Source organism: Sitodiplosis mosellana, unplaced genomic scaffold, assembly GCF_009176505.1.
Source record: "Sitodiplosis mosellana isolate CC-2019 unplaced genomic scaffold, AAFC_SMos_1.0 Smas_scaffold_5712, whole genome shotgun sequence".
Classification (NCBI taxonomy): domain Eukaryota; kingdom Metazoa; phylum Arthropoda; class Insecta; order Diptera; family Cecidomyiidae; genus Sitodiplosis; species Sitodiplosis mosellana.
This window is the reverse complement of record NW_022600954.1, coordinates 288,154-299,926: the sequence shown is the minus strand read 5'-3', so window position 1 is coordinate 299,926 and position 11,773 is coordinate 288,154. Positions and strand designations below refer to the sequence as shown.

General features: G+C 36.3%; 1 protein-coding gene across 1 annotated transcript in view; it reads left to right on the top strand.

The window, feature by feature from the left end:
* Positions 1–11,773, top strand: part of LOC129572900 (leucine-rich repeat-containing G-protein coupled receptor 5-like) — a 54,210-nt gene that overhangs the window by 4,076 nt on the left and 38,361 nt on the right. The window lies entirely within an intron of this gene.

Here is an 11,773-nt window from a genome sequence, read left to right as displayed (position 1 = left end):
AAACACTATGAACGCGTTTACTACAAGGTATATTAATATCAGATATGGCTGATTTTTGAGAGTGCATATGAATGGTTTGAAGCGAAAATGTAATACAGAAAAGTTGAACGGAAAAATGTCGATGATGAATGAGCGGAAAAGGGATAGCCACACAGACAGCACTATTGGATAACCCTTGTCCAATTTTCAGCCAATATATCAATCCATCCATATTTTCGGACAACTTCACTCATATTGTCTTATTTTTTGGCCAACCCTACTACTATTATACATACTATTGTACATTTGGCACTTGGAGGTAAATTAGTATGAAGTTGGCTACAAAATGAGACAATATGAGTGAAGTTGTCCGAAAATATGGATGGATTGATATATTGTCCGAAAAAGAGACACCTATTGGAAATTTTTCGTATCTGTGCATATAGTACACTGTATAGTAAACTATAGTGAATCCCTTTTCATTTGATATTTTTCCGCTCAACTTTTCTGTATTACATTTTCGCTCCAAACCATTCATATTACAATATTGAGCGCTGACCAAAGAAAAAAAGAATCCATTCAATAATTGGGATGGGTATTTAAATTGATCAAGAAATCAATTCAAGTACACTCGCACATTATTTACACTTTCGTGATTTCATTTTGGTATTTATTTCAATGACTTGCCAACATTTTGTTGTTGCCTTGATACGCAATGGCAACGCCGAAATGAATATATTAATCAACAAAGTAGGTACAGTTTTTTTTATTACCTGAAACATTTATTATTGATCGAACGTCATGAACTCCGTGTACAATATTTGTTTTGCATCGAACTCTTTAATATTTTAAAAGTGCTTTCTCGTTCGATTTTTCTCTTTCTGAATCGATGTAGTCGTAGTACATATTTGGGCAAGAGTAAGAGCACCGTTTTCTTATACGGCTTCATTCATTGTTTTTTCATGCTTTTCAATGGAACACACACGTTCAATGGTTTTAGGCGCTTTGTTTTTTTTTCTCTTGTCTGTTGTCGCTCATTCGGTCTCTCTTCCAATTCGCTCATGAATGAACTGAGTAAATTGAATGGATTATCCGCGCTACTTCAAAGTACCACCACATAAGTTCAGTGTGTGTACGGCAAGAGACTCTTGAAGTCGAATGGGAACGAAAATTTAAACGAAGTTATGATAGAGTGAGAAAAAGATAAAAAGTATAAAAAAATGAAGAGAAAAGGAGAGAGAGGGAGAGTGAACGTGAAAACAAAGGAGGGCGATATCGAGAGAGGAATAAAGAAAGAAAGAGAATAAAAACTGAAATGCCGTTTAAAAAACCGAACGAGCGAAAAACTGACAGCATGAAAAAGAAAACAACAACAGTATGTTGCTCTGGATGAACAATGATGTAATCGAGTGAAGTAAAAATCAAGGCGAATGAAAAATTCCACAAAGTCAACATTTGATTAATTATCCAGTCAATGACAGATAGCTGAGGATATCTGCTGAGCATAGAAACTCAGTAAGCTGAGATTGGGACATTTTGACTTTATGACTTGTAGTCATTTCATCATGCATTTATATGGACTACACGTCATAAAGTCAAAATGTCCCAATCTCAGCTTAACTGAGTTTCTATGCTCAGCATATATCCTCAGCTATCTGTCATTGACTGGAATTATCGATGTTGACGTACAAATATGTTTGTGTGTGTGTGTGCTTGTTGTTTTTTCTGCAATAGAATGTTCACTCACGTTCACCTAAATTGATCACTGTTTTGAATTTAGCTCACTGCATCGGCATCGGCATCGGTCACTTCGGTTTCTTAATGAGTCAAATAAGTGCGTTACTCTACACCATTAAAATAATGGGCAATATATTCATTAGAATTGAGTTTCGTGCGGTGTGTGCTTTAACCTGTAATTAGGTACGGCTTAAATATTGCCCACTTATGCGGTAAATTCAGTGCGAAAAACTATTAGAAGGCATACAATGTATCGCGTTCAATTGAAACACAAATGCCAATTATAGACGTTTTACAGTCTTTTTATGCGGTTTGCCCATAATTTTCACCTTTCGATTGTAATTGAGAAATTTCTTAATTGTTTTCTCCAAGAAAAATAAATTAATGAATTCAAAATTTCAATATTTTCCAACACAACAATAATAATTTGAGTTGAAAATTGAAAAAAATACTCATTGCTGTTTTGCTTTGGGTGAAACTTTTACGGCTGATAATTTCGAAAAGGTTGCAAAACGGTTGAAAATAATGTGAAATCGAACAAGTTCTGTTAAAGATTTTTTGTAAAGAACACCGCAAATGTAGACTGATGGTACGATTTTAATATTTAGAGTTATAGTGATGGAAGGAGCATGATGTATTGATGAAATAAACACAGTTGTTTGATGTGTTTGGATATAAACTCTTTATTCATTGTTCTTTGGTTGAAGGTTGTGTTGTGACTGAGTGGATGCGCATGACGTCGCGACTAATTCGGCTAATGCCGTAATTAGCGCAACGTCGTCGCATGTATAGTCAGAGAGTGCATGCAGATGTGTATGATTTACATAGGTGTATGCGCTCTCCGGCTATAGAGTCTACAACTTTCAGTGGTGAGTTGCGTCCTACTTTTTTTGGCCAAGACTTTTCCATTAAGACTTGAGCCAAAGAGAATCCAATGATGAAAAATTCCATTGGTTTGCTATATTTTTCCGCCTTTCAACTCGTGATTCTACAAGTAAACTCATTTTTCAATGGATTAACTGAAAGTGAAGTAGCTGTGAGTTTTGAAGTTCGAAATAAACCAGTAATTCATAATTCATGTCATTCGTGCAATCGTTTGCAGTTGCCATGTCAACAAATTAAGCGTAACGTTGTTGTTGTTATTTCTTCTGTTATTCGAATCACCGCACGGATGTCATCATGATCATTAATTCGATTATTTTTAATCATTTCTGACTAAAAACACACCGAGAGAGAGAGGCATATGGTTGGTGCAACATAGTAACGCCAATCATTAATAATAATTGTCACAGAGAATAGACGCGCATTGAATTGAGTAATAGTAATAATGTCGATGCGTGCGTGTTAAAACGGTGTATATCAACGGTTTTGCGCTGCGAAAAAAAATCTGGGCTAATTCAATAAAAACAATAAAAAAAAGCTATCAAGTCGTTGGTGATTTAAAAATGTGAATATTTTTCTCACTTGTTTGGCGTAATAAAATATTTGCATTGGACAGAATCAGTGTGAGCGCTGGCGCGCGTGCGTTTGCGTCGCATGAATAAATCGTGTTTGTTGTGTGGCTCTAAATAAAATGTGCGGCTTTTGCTTGACGTTGGAAAGTAATGGTTCAAGAACGAATATTATTAAAAGTGATTTGAATTTTGAATCGAGGCGATTCGAGAGTATTTGGTTGGGGTCGCGTGGTGTGGGTTATTACTTGGCAGTACAAGGTAGCAGTGGTTTGGGCAAGTTTGAATATAGATACGCGTGATAAAAACGCGCGCGCAGTGCTGTTGTACTGGAACGTGAAATCCGAATGAAGTTTATTCAATGAATGAAAAAAAAATTGCTTCCAAGAATGACCAACTGTGCACAGGCACTCTCACACGTCATCCATGGAGTGCAAAAATTCCAATTGAGTTCTTGTTGAATTTTCATCTCTTACAAGCATTCACCTTTATGTGCCACATTGCTGCTGAACATGTTGATGTATGGCACACTATTGCCATTTTTCCCTCTTCGATCGCCCCTTCTATTCACTTTGTGTTTATATAATTTGCTTGTGATGAATATGTATTAGCTTGAATCGAATTGATGGCTCTATTTTTATGATACGTTCCGTCGATGTGTTATTCGTTCGCTCTTAGCATGAGGAAGAAGAGAAGAAAAAAGCATACAGCGTGTGTGTGTGTTTTTTTTTCTCGCTCTGGTCGTTTGTAAATTTAGGGTGAATGCGTTTTGATTTCCTGTGACAAGAAGTAAAACACGCTAAGTCTTATGTACAAACATTCACTACGCTATGTACACACATGACCTTATTTTCTATTGTTAGAAAAAGTTTCGTTTTCCTTTTCTCTCTCGCTCGCTCACTCACTCTCTTTTCCCATTCTTTTTATAACATTTGGCTTGTACACTATTTCGCTGCTGTGCTTCAAGATAGAAGCAATAGGGAGAGCGAGCAGGATAGAACCAATGAAAACTTGATATGATTACATTCAACATGGTGGAAAATTCAATTGGAGTTGTGACTGTCGTAAATGGTCTTATTTCTATTTTTTTGTACGTTCAGTTGATTTCTCTTTAACTTTTTAATCGGATTTGAAACTGTTGCGAAAAATAACCATGAAGAGAAAGAGAGAACGGGATCACCAAATAAACACAACCGCAAACAATAACTTCACTTCCTGCTTGGAACGGAGAGTAGTTAAAATAGAAAAAAACGGGACATTGAGCTGGGGTAAGTGAGCTTGTCTACCGACAAGCGAAAATCCTGCTCGTATTAAAGCTGCATATGAAAAAAACACAAAACTCTTTTCACAATGTGCGGCCACAATGCAACAACAAAAAAATCGCCGAGAATATGGTGGGAATTTGTTGAAGTTTTTTTCTTCTCTTCCTACATTGGTGATATTGTGGGCTTTGTGTTTTTCTCTACCGTTTTTTGGGTCCAATTTAGCCGTTTGCAAATTATTCAAATGTTTTGCTTTGAAAATGATGTGTTAATTACATTCCAGGACGTGTTCAAACGGATGTAATAATTTGTCAGTCATTTGATTTCAGTGGTTTTTTCCTGGGTATGAAACTTCCTTTCCAATCACAAAATGAATATTCAATGTGATGAAATTTTATTCTTCGAAAAAGTGTTCGAATTTCGGAAATCCATTTTTCAAAATTTCACGAAGAAATTAAATATTCGAAAATGAGTTCGAACTTCGAAATGATGATTGCGAATAAACTTTCTTCATTTCATTTTTGACGAGGAATCGATTTTCGACGAAATTTCATTCAGGCTCATGTACATTTGTCCATTTTGGTTGTATTTAATTGGTTTGGTCCGTTTGTCCGTTTATGATTGCATTTGGTCCGTCCGTTTGTCCGAGTAACTTGTCCGTTTGTCCGAGTGACTTGTCCATTTATGATTGAGATTTGTCCGATCGTCCGTTTGTCCGTTTGCTAAATGAACCCGTGAGCATAAAAACGTCTTATTAAACAATCGCCGAACAAAACGATACAAGAAAAAACTACCAAACAAAACACACGTTAAAAACGTAACACAGCAGGACGGTACCGTTCAAAACGAAACTCCGCTGTGCTACACATTACCGCTGTGGTACGTTTTGTTCGGTAGTTTTTTCTTGTATCGTTTTGTTCGGCGATTGTTTAATAAGTCGTTTTTATGCTCACGGGTTCAAATGTCCGTTTGATTCGGACAAACGGACGGACAGACGGACGGACGGACAGAAACGGAGGAGAAAAGTCACTTACCCCAATAATACACACTAACCCTACAAGAATTTTGCGACAAGTTTACGCAAACGTATCGCCAACCTTCCGCAATAGTTGTCACAAAATGCATGAACTGCGATCAACTTCATTCGAATTCAGCATGTTGTATTTTAAAAGGCTGCAATGGCTGATTATTCTACTTAATAATTAATTTGAATAAGTTTTTATTTCTTATTACCAACGATGAGCAACATGAAAAGTTTAAATAAAACCATTTGAAATTATGTTTTCAATGTAATGAAGTTGGATACAATTCGAATTTACAGGTTTACGCAATGCGATATGTCGCAGATATGTCGGCGTAATGATTATGCGTAAACCTGTACATTGAAAAACCTATCGCAATGCGGAATGTCGCGGGAAGGTTTTGCTTTACGGCGACATGTCGACGTAAACCTCAATGTATCGCAAAATTCTTGTAGGGTAATACACTTGCATTTCTACTATGAATACGTTTCATGCTATGTGTTTTAATTTCATTTAATTTTGGAAATTGAAAAAAAATATATTTCTCGACAAAATATATTTTAAAACATCATTGCAATAAAAAAAAACTTCCAAGTAAGAATGAATATATTGATATTGAGTAAGGAAATTCGGTGAAATCGGTAAAATACTTGAATCAAACATAAACGTTTGAAAAACGTACGACGCGCGCCAAAGCATAAGTGATGTCAAAGTGTGTACAAAGAGTGAAGCAAAGCAATAGTGCGTTTAATGCTATGTGCTATAGTGTCTCTGTTGATGTTGATCGCTGACGTTTATAGTGTTAGACAAATTCCAATGGCAAATGGGTTCACTTCATTCATTTGGTTTGTCTTTAAATTCGAAAGTGGTTTTGTTTCATTTAGTTAAATTTGGCATAAAAACCGGCAATTTCAATATGAAAAGTTTCAATTGCAATTGGAACCTTTTAAGCCAGCAAATGATGTGCAAACACGTATAAAAGAAAACTTTTGAGACTTTGAAAAGTCTCCTCTTGCTGTTTCTCTCTCTTTCTCTTTCTCACTCTCGTTTGCTCTCACTCTCTCTCTCTCGCTCTCGCTTGCTTGCAAGAGGCTGGCTTTTTATAACAAAGCAAAACCACACAGCATATCCGCAATAATATGTCGAACAATGGACATTGTTCTCAATAAAATTCCGATGCTATTTCTCTGTTGGCGATGAAGTCGGCGAGAATCGGCTGTTAATTTCTCCCTCTTGAACCATTCTTACGTTTCAATCGCGTATTTTCACTTTATTCCCAATCTCTGATTTTTTTTATTTCGTTTTTTTATTCCATTTTATCAGTCATTTTATTTTTATCTTCAATAGTATTTTCTTGGTCGTTTTTATTCTTCAATTGCTATTTTTTTTTATTTTCTACTCGAGTCATGGTAGATTTTTCATACTGCAAACATCTTTAAGTGGACACTGGACAAGTTCATTGTTATTTTATTTCCTCTGCGCTCATTGTTGCTATTTTATCCGTTTGTTCATTTGGATTTTTATCGAAACCTATAAACATTTTGTAAATCTGTCGATTGTATGGATTTTCGGTGGAATATCATAAATTTGTGCATTGTCACAATGCCATTTGAACCATTGGCACAATGATAAATCCGGCCAAAAATGTGCTGACTTCATATTCGAAGCATTTGCGAGTATCGAAATTTACACAATAAATTTGCGACAAATTCGAAACGATATGATACATTGTTGCATTCCAATTTGACTTAGAATCACATTGTCACAGTTGAATGATGCCAAGCGATAAAAGTTATGGATGCCGATAAAAATAATGAACAAAATGGAGGAAACGATGGAAATGAGACAAGATAAAAATGATAAATTAGATTGAAAACACATATTGGAATAATGTTAAGTTCTCAATTAGAATATTTTTGGCAAAGTTGCAAATGTTCCCACCATGGTTTGTTCCGCTCACTGATTATTCAGAGGGGAGAAATTTACACATGCACACATTCAAACACCGAATGCTTCGAATCACTTGAGCAGCTGTTACAAATCTTACTTTTACTTTTGATGGCAACACAAACACAACTATAATTTCTCCCATGTGACTGTTCATGGATTGCAAAGGCACTCGCTATTATTTAATTATGCTTATTATTCCAACTTATGTTCGAAGTATATGATACAAGTCTCATCACATTTGCTATACTTTTACTTCCACACAACGAATTTATGAGCTTCGTTTCATTCTATTTTCACACGTGTGGATTTCTTTGGTGGAGTCACAGCTCGACGCAAGTTTTTGAGTCGGTATGAAATGAAGACAGTCCATGGAAACTCTTTTAAGGATAGGACTTCGACTCAAATTCGGTACTCTGATATGAGAATTCCAATCTAATTCAGACATACAGGCGAAGACTCACGAATTTTTGATCAAGTTCAACAAACGGTCAACATCTTTTGGCTGGGTACAAATGATTCACCAAGCCGATTCAAATGTAAAACTTTTTTTGTGCCGATGCCAAACCGGTTAAAATATCAAGTTGTTGTTGGGATCAATTGGCCCCGGCAAGTATTGCGGTAATCATGTCAAAAATTATGCCTAAAGGAGAATGCTTATTGAGTTCATGTGTGACACACTACTAAAAACATTACACGAACTGAATTATTCCGACTGAATAAAGCTTTTGCTTTGACTTTATTTCCATTTATTAACGTCAAAGCTTCGATAGACCATTCATTGGCATCGAGCTCCGGTTGGCCGCTATTCTTATGCAGATTTTATATCCATGGCCACTGCAATAGATCTGCTTAGTCATGTTCTATTGTTCATTTGACCGTCTGGCAAATTGAACTACACTTTGAGCAGTTGCCGCAATTTGATTTCTCTCTGCTCCTACCTCTCTTAACTCTATGTCTCTATCTCTCTATCTCAGTTTCTTGTCCCGCTCACAACAATTGCGTTCCATATCATTTTCAAACCGAAGCCAAACAATGAATGAATACAGCTGCGTGAAGTAAGATAATTTATATGAATCAAATGATTCGTTGTCATTTACGTGTTCGATTAGACTGTCTCACCAAGATTAAATTGAGCCATTTTCACTGCTTTGTTTCACCGTCGATCTGCTATTTTTCGTAATGGTGCATGCGAATTGGCAGTCAGCCACAGAAACCATTTCATTTGCCCCGATAGTGATATTGCAAATTCCAGTTATTACCGCTCTCACTCTCTCTATCTCTCTTTATCTCGGTGGCGGAACAATGATGGCATTAAGATGAGTGCATAATACAAATCTCAATCAGTGAATCTAATTCAAGTGTTGGTCGTGCCTGCAAGTAAATTGGTTGGATGTCGAACGACCGAGGCGAACGAACATTATGCATTATTATCGAAAGGTACTTCACCATTTTATCTGTCTGACGTCAATGCAACGGAATTAAATCAATGGTGGTTGTCGACGACCTTTTCCATACAGGTGGCCGAGACAAATTGTGGGTTTTCATTGTAACAAAATTGACATTACGTTTCTGTGATTCGATTTATTTTTAGACCGAATTTCGTTTCGATCGACAATTCATATAGCTTTGATTTTGCGGTTTTTCGTGACGAAATTTTAAAAGGAACGGTATTAAACACGTTGAAAATAAAACGTTCTCAAAATAAACAAGAACAAAAAATAGAAATAATAATAACGAACATTCAACAGATATAAAAACGTACGAAAGGGGGAAAAACCAGAGCCTGCGAATTTGCTGCTGAGTAGGCCTGAGCTGAGCTGAAATTGCTAACTCAGTCGTCTGAAGCGTTATTTCAGCGCATTCACGGTAAAAAGCTGTCATGATATCTAAGATCCACGTTACTTACCACTGTGAATGCGTCAAGGTTTCACCGTGAATGCGCTAGAATAAAGCTTCAGTCTCCTGAGTTAAATTCAGCTCAGCTCAGGTTCACTCAGCAGCCAATATGGAGTCTCTGAAAAAAACAAAACGAAACAAAGCGAAACGAATGAAATCACACGCTATAAAATAGCGTTAATGAAATGAACGATGACAGTGACTCTGTGACAAAAAACTCAACGTTTTGACTTGAACACTTGAAAATAAATGCAAGGGATTACACAGACACACCAATTTTAAATTCGTCTCATAAAATTGCACATTGGTTACAGTTAACCTACATCTAATCATTATTGTAGCGTTGGACAAGCTTCAAGCATGTAGTGGGGTCACACTAGGGTGTCACTTAAAATGTACACATTGTAAAGTGCCACATTTTTCTCTCGCTCTTTCACTCTATTTTTGTCTCTCTGTCTCTCATTCTCTTTCTCTTTCCATCGCTTAAAAATCAATCGCTGTGCACAGCGTGCATTCATACGTTAACGTTCACAACAGGTTGCAGTCTATTCTATCGTTCATCAGCCCTTTTGAAATTCGAATCAAATGATTTGAATAGAAGTTTCAATGTTTTTTTGTTGCGGTCGTTGTTGTTTGAGTCACTAAATTAGATCTCATTAACTTAACCGTAATGATGCTGCAGCGTAATGCCAGCAGCAGAATTTGTTCTATGCGACCGTTTTGTCAGAGGAAAACTCACAAGCCAAATGTTGATATTGAAATGAAAACTGAACCATTGACTGCAATCAAATAGAAGATCCTATTCAGTCAAGCACATTATATGATGCACTTGATTTTCAAACACATTTGTTTCAGTTTTTTGGTTCCTTTTTTATTTTTAATTCACTGTTCTTTGAGAATTCAAACTATTTTGATGGTTTTTTCTGCATTTTCTTGCAAAAATTCCTCTATTATTCAAGGAATTTATCTGTTAATTTGAATAACAATTTGAGGATTTTCTCTTTTCTAGCGGAAAAAAATTATTGCTTCCCCTGTTCAATGGAAGATTTTGCTTTTTTGTTGGGAAAAAGATATTTTTTCTCGAGTTTTTGATAGAGAAAATTCACTTTTGTACCGAAAATTATTCGACATCTAATGGAAAATTTGAACTTTTTGCCAAAAACTATCCACCAAACACCAATTGTTTGTGTTGTTTTTTAACGCCTTTCATCCGGCTCTCATTTCTCCTTCCATTCAATTTCACTTAGCTAGAATTGATTATTTCAATCTGAAATGTTCCATAAAAGCTTAAAATCGCATTTTCCAAATGCGTTTACTAAACAGTCAACAACATAATCCGTCGGATATGTTTACTGTGACGAGGGGAAAATAAACTTCACGTCCATATCAAGGTGTAATTCATATTCATAGTTTATAAGGTTAAAACAGCAATAGTGTGTTCAGAGCCGAAAGTACATAAATTTTTTTATTCGCAGTAGCAAAATTGCCGATGCACGTCACTTTAAAGCTTCCAACAAGTTGTCATACCATATATGTAGTGCACACAAGAGAAAAAAAGAGCATAACAAATTTGTAGCGATCGTCTAAAAGCAATGCGTGTGACACCGGTAGTTTCTTGCATCAATGCGATAAACACACTCTCCGTCGCACTAGCAAACAAAGCATTACATTGGTATGTACAGTAATAATAAATCGTAAGCCATACACACCATTCAATATAATATATATATACAATATTTATATAATATGGGTTTATTAAAGGTGCTGAGAGTTGTTGATGTTGTGCTCTTGATACGATGATGTGTCGATGTGTGTAACAAGTGCACAAAACATCAACAACAACACACAAGCAGCGCGCAGCGCGCACGTTTCTCACTTAAATCCAATTGTCAGAGACGAGATTAAAGGCGAGTGAGAGCAAGCCGGAGAGTGTGCGACAATAACAAAGAGAGTGTGAGAGAGGGAAAGAGAATGAGAAACTTGGAACGAGTTGGCGTAATCTGATTTTGTGGTTACGTTTATGCATTCGAGCGCACGTATTTGTATCGCAATGCTTGCGAATAGCAATATGTGCTCTTTCTCTTCAACGATCTAATGTGTGGCTCGTTTGCCGAATAAACATAAAAAACCGTCTTTTGTGCAGTAGCAGCACCGTTTCAATGAACTATGTCATGGAAAACATAAAAAAAGACCACACACATGATTGGCATTTTGCGTGTGAAATTTTTTGCACGTCACTCACTCGTTTGGGCTGAATGCGGCACAGAACATTTGTCTCTGTCGGCGTCAGTTTCACTTTTCTTTATGATGTGTCCTCTTGCCAATTTGCATTTTTCTCTTTCTTCGTTAGCTTTTCTTTTTGGCATAAAGAAACCCGAGCTGACACAAGAAAGACGATCCAGAAAATGATTGAAATCTGAAACCATTCCGGATGATGGCCAAATTATGACAAATAAACTGTGTGATCTCTTTTTTA